The 16,459-nt window shown below is 34.5% G+C and overlaps 1 protein-coding gene across 14 annotated transcripts in view; it reads left to right on the top strand.

The window, feature by feature from the left end:
* Positions 1–16,459, top strand: part of LOC105328290 (hemicentin-1) — a 51,747-nt gene that overhangs the window by 15,959 nt on the left and 19,329 nt on the right. For 4 of the 14 annotated variants that reach the window (XM_066075862.1, XM_066075865.1, XM_066075863.1 and 1 more), the window contains exons 1-3: positions 1,855–2,013; positions 5,669–5,752; positions 7,103–7,162. The gene's annotated coding sequence lies outside the window, so the exon portion shown is untranslated. The other 10 variants (XM_066075858.1, XM_066075854.1, XM_066075857.1 and 7 more) reach the window with 8 other exon arrangements.

Below are 16,459 nucleotides of genomic sequence, written 5' to 3'. Positions count from 1 at the left end.
TGTAAATCATCTCATCCAGAGATCTCCATATTAATCAAACTTGTTGATTCCTTGTTCATAGCATTGGTGTTTACTCTGCTTTGGAAATCTTTAAACCCACCAACTCTTGAATCCCGATTTTATCAACGAATTAGCAGAATTAGTTATTGGTTGACTTACTGAAAAGGAAATTTATATTTATTTTCTTGACATAAGCTAACAAACAGAAGATAAGCCATCAGTGACATAAGAGACAGATGTGAATTCCGTGTTTGGGACATCATGATATCTGGTCCACTTAATCATTTTTTGTCGACATCTATCTTTTACGTATGAAATGCAATACTTTGCAGGACGTCTTTATCAAAAAAGAAAAAGATTGGTGAAAGATAATACTATGTCAAAGATTAGCAGTTGGTCTTATCTGTAATGAAAAAAAAATTACAGGAGGAAAAAAAGATGGCCTTCTTCAAAACGGCCTATAGTACGTGATTTACTGAATTAATATATCAAATATTTATTTTCCATATTTCATACTTTATTATTAAAGACAAACGGAGAGGAGATCAAATGAAATATTTAGCGTTATGTGACATTTCTTATCGTCAACATTTACACTTCCCTTTATAAGCTGTGAAATGGTGGGCTTTTATCATTGTAGCTGTATGGCTCCATAGATAATGAAGTCAAACACTGATAAGTTATCTCCCATTTTCCCAGTAGTTATCTCCCCTTGGTCAGAGAAGTGTCCTTATGATCTACATGGGCTGTCAAGGATGGGGCCCCAATATCACTATAGTTTGTGGGTAGTATTGTATCGTGTGGTGACCTGGCCTGATGAAATTCTGAGTCATTTTCTTTATGCCACAATCCCAATTTTAATCTCTTGAAAACAAAGGTATTTTCATGTGTATAAACAGAATAAAATGGGATCAAGAATATTGCATAATTTTTAACAAGACATTTGAAAATGCAGCATCTTAATCTATTTTGCATTAAATTCACACATTTATTTTCCTTAAATTGCATTTTAGAATATCTAAGCAAGCACCATAATTTAAAGTGATGTAATAATTTTCTTGCTTGAAATACAAGGCAGATTTAGCGCAGTGTGAGTTGAACTGGTTCCAGTGAAATCTCTGAACTCTGTAATTGGCTTGTGACAAATATGTTTCTCTCCCAGTGGGATTCAAGCTTTATCAATTAGACTATCAAGTTTTTTCCCTAATCAGCCTTTCTTATCATTAAAGACTTATCATTGTAAAAATCAGCTACAGCAAAGAGATTTGTGAGAGTTTGTGATCCAAGATGATGAAATCTTGTATCAATCAATCAATTTTTTTTATCTTGGAGGATGAAAGGAGTTTTTTATGGGTTCATGGAGATATATAAAACATTCAGTACGATTGTGGTACCCTCATGTTTCAACGGTTACACCCAAATTTTTTTTTATTTTAACTGCAGCTAATTGGATTATGATAACTCCAATTTACAAACCCCAGAGAGAGAAAAAAAGAAGATTGTAAAGAAAAGAAATGGGAATTAAGATGAGGGAGAAATATTAAATAATAATGATGTTAACCTCTCATAAAACTTAAAAGTATCTGGATCCATGGTCTCTTTTAGTGCTGTTTTCTGACAGGACATTTTGCATCCCCAATCTGAGTCAGAATCTCATGTCAGGTGCCTTTTTCATTTAGATACCACTTTGATATTCATCACAGAAGCTTGTGCATTTTTTCATCATAAATGAGAATTTTTTTTTTTCAATACTTGAATCTTTTTTGAAATCTTGATAAGATACGAAAAATTCTGCTACAAATGATGAGATGTAGATCTGCACTGCAGGACGTCCCAGCCAGTCGAAATCAGATTCAGGTGATCGTATCAATGCTAATGTTACTGCAATTCCACTTAAGAAGTTTATAAACAGACTTATCAGCCTCTGTGATGAATATTAGCTCACAAAAATGAGAAAACTCCAAGTGTAAAGACCTCTTCTCGTCCAGTCGGATTTTTCGATAGCTGAGAACAGTGAGTACGAAAATGTTTTCCTCGAAATTTATATTGCTTTGAGAGATTTGTTTACATATTTCAAATTTATACATGTATATCTCTTAGCATGGAGGGATGATGCACTCAGAATGAGAGATTGATTTCAACACATTTCGATGATGTTGAAAGCCTTGGTATAATTGGCCAAGATTTATGGCTCATATATATTTTTGACCATTTCTAAAGTGGCTGTTTTTTCAAGTCTGAATGATTTATTGCAGCTCATTTCAATTCAAATAAAGAGAACCGATTACAGGTGAGACCGCGTTCTATGTACTCTGGTTTTCTTTTTATATTGCTGTTTAGGTAAATATTAAACAAGTATTTTTAATCTCCGATCGCTAGATTTAATATAGGGGTACAGACAGCAATTTCAAAACAGTCAGCAGAGTATAATAAAGAAACCAGTTGCGAAGTTTATATAATTTTGCCAAAAGCTTGTCACTGAAAGCCGTGAAGATACAAAATGAAGATCACATGATCTTAATGTGTTCTTCCAAGTTTTAATGATCATGCAAGGATTTATGTACATGTATTGAGGTGCAAACTTATCATTGATGAGGATTTTTTAAGTGGCCAATTTTGATTAATGATTATTATTTACGATATCCTGTGATATATTCAGAAGTTATCCACCAAGAAAATTGAGATCCCCTCGACTGCATTGAATCGTTAATTGGTGTCAGAATTTTGAGGTAAAGTGTTGGAATTATAGAAGGAAATTTTTGAGTAGGTGAGCAGTTCAAACATTTGCGTGATTGAGACATGGTACACAAACGTAGTAGTCAGAAGAACGAAAAGAGATAATTGACTCGGTGGATCCTCAACCAATAATGCAGATAATTATATGTTAAATGATTTTTTTGTGTACAAATTATCATCCCAACCCTAGCTTTGGTTTGTGCGGGTTAGACATCAAAACAACCAAAGAAAAGGACTTCTAGCCTCTTTTATGAAGGGGAATATTAGGGAATCACTGGCTAAGAATATTTTACGACTTAATTGATAATAATTTAGATATCGTTTTCAATCTCTGTACTCATCTGAACAGAATGTATATATACACTTTGTCCTGCTGATGTGGTTATAACTCCAAACTAGGGTCTATAAAATTTTGTTGACAAACTGCGATCATCAAAGGAGTAAATGCATTTACATGTACAAGGTAAATCTTTTCTTTCTTGTTCATGTTGTCAAGGTTCTAAGAACTGCTTCTGAATCCAAGAGATGTTTCAAGTGGTATTAGACAATTTAACAATGGTTTGGATTGGGGTAATACTTCTCTGTTTTTGTACTGGAAATGTTGCTTGTTTGCTCTCATCCTGTTGTTTACATAAATCAATGAATTATACTGTCTAATACCTTAATGCTTTAAAAGCCATGAAAAGACAAGGTTCTTTAATAATCTTGTTAAAGTCTTAGAAAAATATTTCCCTGATTTTACCACTTTCACTAGTGTTTATTCACTGGGGTATATTGCTAAGGACATGCTAATCCTCAGGTCTAAGAGGGGACTTTTTAATTTCTTTATTGTCCTCAGTGTAAGTTGTTTATTTTAAAATGACAATAGCCAATAAATTATAACACCCTATAAATTCCACATTTATTGTACCCTCAGGAATTGATTAGGGCCGACTTTGCCTTATGTCATAAAGGCCTGAAGAGAACCTTTAATGAGAGAGCCAGGTAAGTCTGTGGAGGTATTCATCTGTTTCTTCACATAGGTGTCCCTGATTGCTTTCATTGTTCCCCTCTTCTCAGAAGAGCCCTGCATCCCAGGGTAGGTCAAGGCAGTGGGTCCTAGCACAGGCATTCCGATGACATCACCTCAAGAATGGGTAATGACAGACCTAGGCCTCTAAGTGCTAGTTTGTCTTCTCTGCAGTTAGGGACATAGTGTTAGGTGTTTTGATGCAAGGTGTGGAAAAAGCAACAGGACATTGGATTAGGTGAGAAAGGGGAATTGACTGGGTGTTGTTGTTTTTTTGGACTGCTTTAATCCCTGTCATTAGTCTCTGTGGGTTAGTGGTCATCCTGTTGGATTAGTGGAAATTTGGTAAGACCCTTTCTCATCATTTCAGTATCATTTTTCTTTCATTTTTGCAGCTAATGGCATTGAGTTCATTATTTAAGACTTCAGTAATTCTTTATGTGTGTCAATGTGTTATGATGCATTAAATGGTTTTATACTGAAAATTTAAAATGATAGCAAAATTGAGATCAAAATATGAAATTTGCTGTGAAAATTATAATGGGGTTTTATCTACTCTCTGGAATCAGATACTGGTAATATTTTGTAACAATTTGGAATTGGAGCGTCAAAGTGAAAGGATTTTGAAACTCTTTTCTGATGGCTAAATTTTCTTGATAATCTAAAGTATGCCATAAAAACTTGCTTTTTTCCAGGCAACACTCTGCATGAAGAGAAAAGGGAAGATTTAAGATTGGAGTTGAATTTCAGATAAAATTTCGAGGCTTTAATCTTAGGGTGGCAGACTCTAGAATGTATGTGCAGGCTTTTCTCTCCTACAGACTCTGTTTGTAGGTACAGGAGGAGCTGAGAGTTTTATCTCGGTGCATATTTCTATGTCTCAAAAATGAATCTTTTATCTTGACTTTTGAAATTCTTCTAGTCATGAAACAGGAGTCATATTGGGATTGAAAAAGAAATAAATGTCCATTCCTTGTCTCTTAGTGATCTGCCACTGCAGAGTTGAAATCTTTCATGCTCTTATCAATTGGCAAAAGGAAGTCTTTCCCCAAAATATGCAGAAAAAAATATTAAACTGTGATCCAGATCTTGTATACTTTTATCTGAAGTGCTGTAATTAACATCCTACATGCACACTTTGCCGTTGCATAGCTTTTTCACTATGGACTTTAAAACAAATGTATTATCTTCTATATGTTTTGAAGTCCATGTGAAAATCTTTCATAACCAAGAAATGGCATATCAGATATGATTCATAAGCAAACAATAACAGCAGGAAGATTAGATGCAAAAAGGTATTGATGTTGTCTTAAAAGAGTTAACAGAAGTTGAGACTGCGTGAAGAGCGGAGTAATTTGCTATACTTGGGGTCCTTTTTTGACACTTTCAGAAGGTAGAAGTGAGTGATCTGCCAATACTTGCTGTAGAGCTACGTTACCTGCGAAAAACACTTTTGTTTCTTCTGACTAGCTCATCAGAGGGCCCATTCTGTATAGATGTTTTTGTGTCAATTTTATGATATGTGTGTCAACCTTTGATCCCCGTGTTATGTAGAGCAGGTGTAAATACGCACACAAACAAACAAGCCCCTGATAAAGTTTACACACAATCACATTGTCCTGGTCAAATGTAGCCGATATCTGTTTACACCCAAAAAGCTAAATATCAGTCACCTGTTGCCATGCTTACAAAAACTACTTTGAAAAAATATTAAACAGGAGCAAAAAGTTTAAAATCCCTGGATTTTACTTATAATAGTACAAGACACTTAAGATATTATCCTTCTTGTAAAATTGACTTTTTCCCTTGTTAGAATGAAGAGAAAGCTTATTTTGGGGTGTGAATTGGAAACCAAGCATCGTGTTTCAGACATTATATATGATAATTCATGTAAATGACTGTCATTTGCTTTTTTTTCTGCAGCGAGTGGGCTCTGTGCACCCTTAACTGTCAATCAGACTCTCTCTGCCCAATCATCGATCTCGACGGCTCCCAGGTAAAACCCAGGTAAGCAGAAACACTTTTGTACAGGCAGCTGGTCAGCCTTCACAGTACCTGGGCTGTTTAATGCCCCCCTAATCTCTGGAAACTTTTATCTGAGGGATTTCTATTAGCCACAACATTTAGTCTTGTAATTGACAGTTTGTCTATGTTGGGAATAGTTGTTCTACACAACACAGGAGGAGTGAGAGATATATTCTACAATTCATTTTCAATCGAGGGAATTTAATGATAGGTACTGAATGGATTAAACTGAGGATGTGTATTTGTCTGTTTCTGTGAATTTAATGGAGATTTAATTGAAGAAGGACACTGTATTATTTTTATTTTTCTTTCGTACCGAGTTTGATGATCAGGTGAGAGTATATTTATAGATGATTATGAAAACATTGTGTATGATATCGTGTGTGTGACATTGTGTGAGCAGTCTCAGATGACAGTCAGTACATTAACTTGGTTGTTTATTGATGAAACAGGTTGTATTTACATGTAATTGGGCAATTTTATTTGCTTAAATCTTGATTTTTTTAAAAGATTCATTTTTAAGTATTTTCCTTATTTTTCCTATGAAAAGAGACATTTTTATACATTTCCATATTTTTACTTCTGAATTATTTTTTACCATCACTTAGTATGAGTTATTTCCACATTACACACAATTTCTACTTAAAATCTCTTAAAATGGCAAAAAATGAAGTGACAAATGACAAATGTCTACATGATTATGTTTGGTCACAAGCGAAACACTCAAAATTTATATTTTTCCCCTTTTGTAAAGACAGTTAACTTTGACATCTGACCCTGTACAAAAAAATACACCCTGTATCTTTTATCAAAATTGCCAACGTTTCGTTGACTTTTTGTCAAAAAAACAACCAGTTTTATAGCAACAAATAAAATCTGCCAGTTCTAAAAAGTTGACATGCATGTTAGATGGTGTCTCTCTGTAAAAAAGAAAAATGCTGGACAAGTGATGGGTGACCAGTGCTACTGCTTTTTTAGCTCAGTTTTGACAGCGTGCAGCTTCACTTCTCCTGTGTGAAAAGTCTTGACACTGATGGACAAGAACACCAGCAATGGTTTGGTTTCATTGGCAAGACAGCAAGTCAATGATAAAGTTTCATGTTCCAATTCATCACTACACACAAACTATTATAAATGTTTTCTGAAAAGAAATTTCAACACTTTAAAAAAGCATGATAGTGAAAATTTCACAGTCATGTATTGATGTAATATGCTAACATGGTGTTGTGGGGAATTGAAGCTGTGCGATTTATGGTTGGAAAAATGAATTACGCTATTTGTAAAGCAAACATATTTTTCATTATTATTAATTGTGTCTCGTCTAATTTGTAGCACAAACTGGGCTGTCAACAAGCTGAGTTTACAGAGCTGCATTCAGAGAACTGAAAAAAGGTAATTTGAATTAATTAAATAAGTCAACATTGGGGAAGGGAAATCCATTATTGTGGAAAACTAGACAGAAAGCCCCCAGCATGGAGAAGTTCTAGTCCTTGGTGTCTTGCTCTGTCTCCCAGACTTCTCAGATGTCCACTACATGGTGTATACTGTATAGCTAGCTCACATGTTTGTAACCTGTTTAGGTCTATCATAATGTTAGGAAAAATTTTCTTCCTATAGTAAATTACGACTGATACGATATCTTCAGAGAGATAGGGTGACTGTTTAAATGTACATGTATGAATGTAAATATAGGTATCGATGTCATCTGTCCATGACTGGATAGTCCTGTCATAGATATAAAGACACATGTATTGTATGTTATTATAGATTTTATTTTCTTGGGTTGGAGTCTAATGTATTGTCATTAGAAAGGTAATTAGCACGGATCCATATGAATGAATTTTTTTTTTAGACTCCACATCGTGTGGGATTAACTTTTAGTATAAAAAATTCATGGCTTGACAGTTTCTGTATTTATTTGAAATCGCGTCCTTGGCTCACACCATCTACTGTAGTAGGAGAAATGTCAGTTCACAACTCCACAAAGCATGCCTGTAGTATTTTTGAATGGAAGAAATTGGAACAAAGCACTCGTTTGTACGCCGCAACAGTTTATCCTTAAAAAGGCACCTTTAAACCGGCTTTGTTTACTGTTTTTCCATACTTTAATTATGAAAGAAATATGCACGCAATCACCACAAGGTGGACATTCTGATGAAGTAATTAAGCGTGTATCAATTGGAGGTCTGATATGAAAGTCAGCTCGAACTAGTAGCCCATATATGTTCAATATTCCGATCGAAATTACTGCATGCAACCACTCGAATCTGACATGTGGTGATTTCATAGTTAGTCAGTATTTCCTCTGAGGATAGGCAGGTACTGGTGGTAATTTGGTATACCTACAATAAATTTTAAACTTTTAAATTATACCCCTCACTTTACAACACCATTATTAGGGAAGTCTTGTTGGGTATATTTGGGGTTCACTCCTGAGAGAGGATTTTGCTAAGGTTGGTTTCAATCCTTATACGCTTTTTTCCTCTACAATTTGTAGAATTTTTTTTCATATTTGACATGGATTTTATCAGAATATTTTAATTCCGTATTGTGCAACTCTGATTACTTTTAAATTGAAATTTAGAATTTTGTAAAATGAGCGTGATTATTTGATATTTTTCTCATTTTCTTTTCCAGTGGGAGATGTTTGCTTATTTAGAGAAAAAAATAATTCTATTGACCAATATAAAAAGCCAAGATTGAAATAAGTAGAATATCCTCACTCACACGTGTGAATAAAGGAGAGGGGAGGGGATTTTACAACTTATGCTTGAATGTATATAGAAAGTTGCTCACAGCTGTTGCTGTTGCTAATATAATCAATGCAGGGAAAATATTAACTGGCAATCGGATAAAACTAGGCAGGATTACAAGAAAGGTCGCACCTTACAACTGGAATTGTGGGATATATTCATGGCAAATTTAATCCGGAGAGCTGTGCATCAAATCATCATGTACAGGGTCTGTGAATAGTAGGAAATTTCTCAAAGCTACAATGAAGCATATTATACAATTATTTAATGCTTGAGCAGTCAATAGACCAGAATATTTTTCCCGAGGTGCAGGGAACAGCTCAGTATGATCTATTGCCCGAGGCCAACGGCCGAGGGCAATAGATCATACTGAGCTGTTCCCTGCACCAAGGGGAAAAAATCTGGTCTATTGACTGTTCAAGCATTAAATAATTGTTTTATTACCTAATTCCTTATTCAGTTTTCGGGGTTTACAATTTGCATATTGCAGATGGTTTTCGTGCCATTATGCAATATACTCAGATTTTTTTTTCATCTTTTACATGCACAAAACCTGTTGCATGCATTACAACATCTCAATTTAGTAATAGTTTACACAAAGAAGGGGGAGTCTTCAACCCATTAGATTTGAAATAGTCTTTTACCTTATATAAAGCTTTAAAACTGTTGATTATTTGATACTCCATTTTGATAACATTAATTTGGTTTCACCAAGTACTAAAACAGCGTCTATGTATAGGAATATACATTCCCTGAGAACTATCGAAAGGATGTAACATCAACATACCCAAGTTCTGAAATACGTTGCCGGTCCAATAGATCGCAGTCTATTGACCGGCGGTCCAATAGATCGAATTCTATTGACCGGCGGTCTAATAGATCGCAGTCTATTGACCGGCAGTTCAAAATAGACGCAAATATTTAATTTGTAATAAAACAACAAAATCCATTTGATTAGGTAATAAATTAATTTAACTACTGAAACAACATATTTACATGCAGTAGATACAAAAGTATAAGCAGTCATGTATTGAAATAAATTTTATTTCCAAGTTCCTGGAAAAATTCATGTATATTTTCACACTGTCAGATGCCAAGCTGCACATGAACATTTTTCTTGTGGTTTTTTTTTTCCAAACAGAAAACAATTTTAAAATACAATTTAGAATAAAAGTTCATACTCACCCATTACTTAGATTTTGGACATATCTAAATAATTAAAACCTCATTATGTTTTAAGATATTCTTACCGAAAAAAAATATTTTTTAAACTGTAAATGTATTTTTGTGTGTGTGTATGTGACCCGTTAATATAAAAGACCTGGTGACAGTTAAGTCTTATTAACATATGTTTATCACAATGGATTTGACATTTACATTTTCATAAAACATGGTAATACGAGGAAATATCTTTGGCCGTTTGAAATGGTCTAGTAACGGTGGAAATCTGCATTCATAAATTTTCATAAATTATTCTGCATCGGACATTATATAGTCTACTAAATTATCTGAACACACAAAAAAATTGTGTGTATAAACTTAAAATCGTTTTATAGGAAATATGAACCAAGGTTTGAATCCCAAGAAATTTGATAGTTTTATTCAAACTGGATTTAGAAAATCATTTCAAAAGAGCTGTCATTGAGATTTTGCGATATATTCTTTAAATTTTTTGTTAGATAAAACTATCCAGTGAAAGATGCATGCATTCGTTATATCATAGTAATTCTAAGTGATCAGAAAAGGGGTTTTGAGAATTTTCATTGGGCGAAATTCCACATGTCTTTCATCTTGGCACATTGAGTGGGATAAGTTTCATTCAGGACAAAAGTGTTTTGTGGGTCTCCACAAGTCTGCTTTTGTACAGAGGCGAAGTCCTCAATCATATAATCTGATAAATCCCCGGTACACCCATATCCCATACATCATTCAATACATTTGACCATTAAAACTCTGCAGGATTTCTTTACTTTTTTTAAATGTTTAAGAAACACTCAGAAAAGGAGAAATACACAGTTTTAAATATTTGTCTCAGCAGGTTGGGGGATTTCTCTATTCTTTACTATGTTCAGTATTTGCAGACTAAATCAACAGCATATTGAAGGGGGACAGAGAATATTCTCTCTTGATGACCCTTTTAGGTGCTCAATAAAACCATTATCATTTGTTGTGTGTGTTTGCTTTTAACGTGTGACAGTCCATTTTGGTCAGTCATCATTGGTTCCCTCTTGAGAAATTAGAAGATAAAGACTAGCAATCAGGAAATTTTAAAACCATCCTTTCCTCCATTTTCAAACATGTATTTCGCCAATTTTACCTTCTTATCAAAATGATAAAGAGATTTGTTGTGCAGGACTAATATTGAAATTGATCACATAAATCTTAGAAAGAAAACGGCCCTATGGTGAATACACATGTCTCTGTTGACAAGAGTATCCTATTGCTGTCCTTTGTATCAGCATATCCAGCACTTCTGAAAATAATAAATTGCTGCAATATTAAATCATATAATTGTACCCACCCATTGTTGAGTGGATTGATAAATAGGTGCACTGAACAAATTCGAGGATCTACTCGGAGATTTCACTGCACTTTCAATGAATTTGAAAAGCAGAGTTTGATGAAGTTTAGGGCTGACAACTTTGTTTTCTCAGGAGGTTTTGAAGTTTTTTTTCTGATAAATTGATAAATCGGAGGATTGTTCGAGAGTCGGATTTAGGGTATCCTGGAGCTCTTGGAAAGATATAACGGCCAAACAGGGCAGATACACTTAGCTTTTATGATCTGCAAAAATCATTCTGATACCACTGATGAATGTCTACAGCTGTTCTGAAATGTCTTGATAAGTTCTAGAGATAGAAAGATATGGACCACTCTTATTCAATATAGAGTTTCATTTAGTCTTTCAAAAGATTGATTTGATGAAGGGGGGAATGGACATCAAAAGTACAGTTAGACTCATAGACGGAGCAAGTTTGCTACTGAAGTGAAAAGTGATGAAATATATTATTGATATAGACTGGATATTTATAAATACATATACCTTGTATCTGTGTATGGATTAAAATAATAGCAGGTAAACTAAAAACATTATTTTTCTTCTTGGGAAGGGTTGGAGTTAATAAAGGCTAATGAATTAACATACGTGCCACTGCCAATGAATTTGGTTTATGTTGGAAAGGTCAAATGCTGTTTCTATCCTAGGGGGATATGATTTAATATGAGGACAATATTAATATTTGCATATGCAGGACCAATTAACATTTTGACCAGACACTTGACTGACAATGAAATTATACTGTGTGCTAAATGATACTAGAGAATGAAGAGATGAGCTGCTGGTAGCTAGCTACCATTGGGAGTCATTTACGGTAAAGGGGGACCACTCCAGCATTTTGTGTTCTCCTATAACACCTTGTGATCATCTTGTAAGAAGCGTGCTTCAAAGGGACATTGAACAAAGGGACTATTAAATTTCATAGAACAGCTCATGAGTCCACGACAAGCTGACATGAAGGACAGAAAAGCCTGTGTTTTTGATGATGTGCAGCAAGTATAATTTGATACGATCTTTTTTATATGAAAAAATACCACATATTCTGTCAAAAAAAATAATTACTTTATACAGAGGAAATGCTATTGCTTTTAACTGGGTGTGGTATCGGATTGCCTGATGTTTAGTCACAACATCTCGATATTAGTGGCGTAATGCCCTCTCAGTGACAAGGCTGCTGGTAAATGAGATATTATGTCATATCAGCTGGAGCAAGTGTTACTATGACAATGATAGAGAGAGCCTGAATTTCTTCAGAATTCAAATTAATTTTGTCTCTCTGTGGTTTATTGTAATTCTTTCATGGGGTGTCTGGGACGGATTAAATACATGGGAAGGGTAATGAGGGGGTGGACAAAGATAAGGAACCAATGTAATTCATGTAGTGTAAATTTTAGATGACTTTGGATTGACACCTGGTGAATCCTAATGCTACAAGTACTCCTTAAAGACAATACAAACTGATGACACAATGTACTTGGTTTCCAACCTCCATGATAACTTCCATATAATAATCAGTAAGTGGGAATTTCTATGAACTGTCCCCTGGTAAACCTGATGAATACCTGAAGTCCTTTTATTCTGTCGATTTTATCAGTGTGAAGTTGGTAGTCAGCATCGGATTATAGAAGTAGATTATACAGTCAGGGGTAGGCAATCTTTTCTAGCAGTGGAGGGGAAAATGAAATGTGTGGTAATAAATTGCTGATTAGCCCCAGTGACTGGGTCCTTATTGTAGTGTATTACTACATAACATCAATACCTCCCCAGGCAGGCTGGGTAGGCACAGGACATCTAATTCCAATTATACTCCAATTAAGTCACACCTTATGTGTTTGTAAAAAGTACCCCCTTATGTAAGCAGGTCAACAGACTGAGGGACCAGTTCTGCATTGATAAAACGAAGTACATATATATACATGTATGTAAAATAGATTATCCAGGTACTCATGTACATAAAATAGACCAGGTGCTTATTTTTTAAAGATGTAGTGTGTCAGGTATGTGTTTTATGAAGAGTCAAGACTGCTTATGTAACAACAGATATATTACGTAGATGAATGTGAACTTATGTGTCAATATATAAAAATGCTGAACATGATTAAACAATATTAGTAATCTATGAGTCGTTAATGACATTAGTGTTACATCTTTGAAATGTACGCTACTCAGGTACTTAGTTTATATAGACTCATCAAATAGCATCCCTATCACACATTCTCCAACGATTAAGAATATATTAGCTATAAGTGAAAGAAGTTGTCTGATGCTGAGGAGACTTGATAAGATATGTAGCGGGGCCTTCCTTTTAATTAGTTGACCAGGGAGGTTTATGGACAATCCAGACATCTTTGAAGGCAAATTGAATAAATATTTTGCTGGCTGAAATCTAGAAAACACTGGTGGATTTGATCAATATAACATCGGTTTGAGAGCATTTCTCATACAAGCTGTGGGTGATGCGAGATTTAAGGGGTGTGGCTTGCTTTGCAGGTAGAAATTTACTGAGCTCTGGCTCGTGTTAATACCATTCGTAAGGAATTAACTATTAGTATTGTATTACTACATCAGAGGAAAATTAATATTGATCATAGGAACAAGGAATTATTTTATTGCATCATATCAGCTTGATCATAATTTGTGTAAAATTCAGTAAATTGTAATACATGATTGTACAACCAGCCGACTGGTGAAAACCTTTTGCTTGTAGATCTCCCAACCTGCAATTTTTTTAATTTTCTTTTTTTGAGAAATAATTTTCTATTCAATAGCTAAGACATTTGGTATGATTTTTTTTTTTGCTTCCCTGTCGGAAAAGTTTCTTTCATAAGATTCTAACCTGTTAATGAAAAAGATTATACCATTATGACATGAAAACTACTGCTAATAAGATAATTTGGTTGTCATAGCACTCCAAACAGTTTCAAGTGAACATCCACAGTATATGGACAGTTATGACTTTAGGGAGAATGGTTCTATTTACTGGAACAACTCAGATATTGAAAACAGATAGAGGATTATTGCATGGACAGAGAGTTTCCCCTTTTGACCCTCCAGCGAATCTGCATTGGACATGCAATAAACATTTGGACAGAAGGGATGATGTGTAATGATTGACAACTATGATGAATGCTAGCCATTCACAGCTCATTGGACAGACACAGTTTTATTTGTGATCAAGTCTGCAGGATATATTGGCTGTTCGATATACACACAATTGTGACTTCTATTTTTTTTTAAAGGATCCAATATTGTAACTGATTTATTTTTTTTACTGGATTATATATTTTTATTCAGAAACTTCAGGTAACAGTTTGTTTCTTTTTATTTTTTTTTTATTGATATCATTATTTATTGATGTTTGCTCTATTATCCACATGTTAGTGTTTGTTTGAAGAAACATTAATGATTAAGTATAATTTATTGCTTTTATAATAGGCACTTAAAATGGCAAAACTGAATTTGTATTCCAAAGGAAAATAATTCTTTAAATGATTGACAGTCATCTCTTTATAGAAAAAGCAGGAGTTCTGTCTTTCATTGAGATTGATCACTGAATTAAGTGTCATCTTTTTCATTTTATAACTGACTTAACAGTGATGGAAATAATTAATTGTGTTTCACCTTGCATTGATATCAAACTGATCTCATAACATATGTAACTCATGTCAGCACTAATTGTTAAAATTTCTTTTCCTGGTATTAAGCATTCATCAAAATAAACCTGCCACTATCATTTTGAAATGATCAAGGGGAAATTTTTTTTTCAAAAGTTGTGTAAATTACGGTGTTAACTTATGAATCAAGTGAATGAGAAACAAAAAAAATGGTTGTATGGTTTGTCATAACTGCTTGGAACAGGATAGTGGTCATGTCTTTGTCACTTAGGAACACAGCTCTAGACAGGTGTAATGATGTACAGGTGGCATAAAATCACTGACCACTTCTAACGGCCCCTACAGTGTTGTTTCACTACTGACCACTTCCTTTCTTCTCAAGTGGAAATACTTCAAAATTCTCTCTTTGAATATATCAAAGTATTTCTATATGCTCAGTCTCCTTATTGATGCTGGATACAAGTCAAGTAATGTTGATGAATTGGGTATTATATGTGCATGAATGCAAGTGAAATTTTAACAAAAACCTTCCAGTCAGTGTGTGTTCCTGAAGGAAAAAATGTTTCCTGAAAATTGTGTATATTTTATCCGTTATTTTAGAAATATTAGTCTTTGTAGCTCTTTGTCGGTTTGACTGGCCGATATTTAATGTCCGTCCAGTGTAAAGCTCCCTCATGTGTGAGCTGTTATCGCCTCCCAGTATAAAGGGATTCCCACCTCTTTATCAATAACCTCCCTGGGAACACCAGCAAGCCAAGAACACATAAAAATCAGCCCCGTTTGTCTGGGGATAGAGTTCTCTTCTAATCTTTATGTGGACCTTATGAAGTGCAGTAAAAGTACCATAAACTGCAGACCATGCTGTGATGACTGGTTTTACTGTCCTGGGTTTAATGATGTCATGACTTCTGAGAGCTCTTCAATAAAAGGAGTTAGGGTTGTTGTTCTGTTTAGGGTTTGCAAACTGAATTTAAATGTAAATTGAATTGTGGATGTTCTTTTCATGGTAGTTTTTATGGAGATATCCTTTTTAAGCTGGCTTTAAGATCATTATAAATGAATTTTAGCCAAATTTGTTATTGTAAGTCGTAAAAAGGATCGGATGTTTTGTTTGCTCAGTGGGGTTTTGAACAGGAAGAAAATTTGCAAAAGAAAACTTCTCTCAATATTTGTAAGCAATTTAATTTTTTTCTATTCAAAGAAAATCACGCATTGAATTATGATGAAGAACACATGCATATTACTTCAATTGGTGTACATATATACATGTAGATTGGGTAATATTGAATGTTATAGAAAGTGTAAATTAGGGACACCTAAATCATCCCCCTTTCATTACACTGTCAGCACACAGTCATTGCAGAGATCAGATCGTGATCATCACCACCGACAATTTGTCAAAAGAAACCAGTCCAATTGTTCATCAATTAAGTTTTTGAAGATCATGGATAGACAAGGGGCCATAAAACACTTCAGCTGGTCACAATCCATTCTTACTGGCCTGCAGGCACCCTCAGGTAGAGACTGGCTATGGACATGGCCCGAAAATCAAAAAGAATTAAAGAAGGAGAGATTAGATAGGTGGTGATGGTCGGCTAGACAGGGAAGGCTTTAATTAAATATCGATTGCTGATTAACAATGCCGTGAAACGGGAGACCCTCAAGTGATGATTTTAGCATTGTAAAAGACAAATTTTACAGACTATAAGATAAGCCTTGAGACAGTAAAGAAAGGGGAACACAAGCTTGTTACCAGGTTTCTCTT

Source organism: Magallana gigas, chromosome 2 (assembly GCF_963853765.1).
Source record: "Magallana gigas chromosome 2, xbMagGiga1.1, whole genome shotgun sequence".
Taxonomy (NCBI): Eukaryota; Metazoa; Mollusca; class Bivalvia; order Ostreida; family Ostreidae; genus Magallana; species Magallana gigas.
The sequence above is the reverse complement of the archived record's forward strand: the minus strand, read 5'-3'. Positions and strand labels throughout refer to the sequence as shown.